The sequence below is a fragment of the Pituophis catenifer genome, unplaced genomic scaffold (assembly GCF_029215685.1).
Source record: "Pituophis catenifer annectens isolate HBS135680 unplaced genomic scaffold, rPitCat1.0.hap2 SCAF_2, whole genome shotgun sequence".
In the NCBI taxonomy this organism is placed as follows: Eukaryota; Metazoa; Chordata; class Lepidosauria; order Squamata; family Colubridae; genus Pituophis; species Pituophis catenifer.
The window spans coordinates 171,223,565-171,225,505 of record NW_027256882.1 but is presented as its reverse complement, the minus strand read 5'-3'; the positions used below and the strand labels follow the sequence as shown (position 1 = coordinate 171,225,505).

The following is a 1,941-nucleotide window of genomic DNA, read 5'->3' as shown; positions in this document are numbered from 1 at the left end:
CCGTTTAAAGTTATGACACTGAAAAAAGCGATTTACAATCATTTTTCCCACTTACAACTGTTGCAGCATCCTTGTGATCACATGATCAAAATTCAGACACTTAGCAACTGATTCATATTTAGGATGGTTGCAATATCCCAGGGTCATGTGATCCAGAGGTGGGTTTCAGCAGGTTCTGACCAGTTCTGGAGAACCGGTAGCAGAAATTTTGAGTAGTTCGAAGAACCAGTAGTAAAAATTCTGACTGGCCCCATCCCCATCTATTGTCTGCCTCCCAAGTCCCAGCTGATCAGGAGGAAATGGGGATTTTGCAGTAACCTTCCCCTGGATTGGGGAGGGAATAGAGATTTTACAGTATCCTTCCCTTGGAGTGGGGTGAGAATGGAGATTTTATAGTATCCTTCCCCTGCCATGCCCACCATGCCACACCCACCAAGCCACGCCCACAGAACCGGTAGTAAAAATTTTTGAAACCCACCACTGATGTGATCCCCTTTTGCCACCTTTTGATGAGCAAAGTCAATGGGGAAGTCAGATTCATTTAACAACCATGTTACTAACTTAACAACTGCAGTGATTCATTTAACAACTATGGCAAGAAAGGTCGTAAAATGGGGCAAAACTCACTTCATGACTGTCTCACTTAGCAAAAGAAATTTTGGGCTCAGTTGTGGTTGTAAGTCGAGGACTACCTGTTCAGTAAAAATACCCTTAAGCTTTTTGGCTAGATAGGAATTTGGAGACCATATTAAGCCATTTGCAAACAATGGCTACAAGGGACTTATCCATTTACAAAAGGTGTCATAGATAAGGTTACCAGACATCCCGCAAAAGGAGGACAACAGTCTTAAAATCAAATATTGTCCAGCTTTTTAAATGTCTTTTTAAATTTTGTTTTATTTTGGGCTGTTTTCACAACTTGCCGTTCACATTTTCATGTACTGTGACCCTGTACGTTGTCTGCTTCTTTTTTCTTCACCCAGTGATAGATTCAACAAACTAAATTTACCTTATTTCCCCGATCCCAGCAATTGGCTTCGATCACATGACTCATCGTATGGTGAAATTTGAAAATTATGCCATTGTTGACTCTCTATTATTGCTAACGTAGGTTCTCGAAAATAAAGATTAGGTGGAAAAATACTGCAACTGAAAAACTAATCTTACTGATGTTGGAAAAAGTAATTTCATATAAATGTAAGCCTATGTACATGTTTTTGGCTGTAATTTTTTTGTCATAAATACTAAGAAAGTTAAGCAATTAGTGTGTTCTCTTCCCCCCTTCCCTGTCCTTTCCAATAGTTGACATCTTCCTTTGCTTATTCAAATATCTGGTCCCTCTAGTTTTGAGAGACCAAGCCAACTACAAAGCACACAGTCACACAGCATATCAAAAGATTCTCCCATATGGTCTAGCGGTTAGGATTCCTGGTTTTCACCCAGGCGGCCCGGGTTCGACTCCCGGTATGGGAAAGTTGGAATTTTATAGATTATACATAATTCCTTCTTAATGCTTCCCTCCAGGAGGCATTCTGATGCCTGCTTATTGTTTTCCCTTCCCTGGGCAGAGCATTGGGAGCCTACAACCTTGCTTTGCAAAATATCAGGGTTTTTTTTTTTTCCCCTTTTGAAAAAAATGGCAGTAGGAAGCCTGGTAGATGTTAAAGGCTCTAACCAGTATTTTACATTAGCTGTTAAAGGGACTGAGACAAAAGCAGAGCAGGCAAGGGGTGGCACTGAAGTGTTTCACATGTGGATGGTGGAAGCTAAAGGAAGACAATTTTATAGCTTAACCTTCCTCCTTCTCCTCCTCCTTGCACTTCTCATAAGCCTTGACGAACAGTGCAAGCAGTGGAAAAAATGCTGGGTAAAAATGCAAATGGCACCTCCAATTTATAGATAAAGTAGTCTATTATAATTGAATTATAAATTGGAGATCCT

General features: G+C 40.4%; 1 non-coding gene across 1 annotated transcript; it reads left to right on the top strand.

The window, feature by feature from the left end:
* The first annotated feature begins 1,401 nt into the window (after positions 1–1,401).
* TRNAE-UUC (transfer RNA glutamic acid (anticodon UUC)) lies at positions 1,402–1,473 on the top strand. Its single transcript has one exon. It is a non-coding gene; the product is annotated as a tRNA-Glu (tRNA).
* Positions 1,474–1,941: the final 468 nt, after the last annotated feature.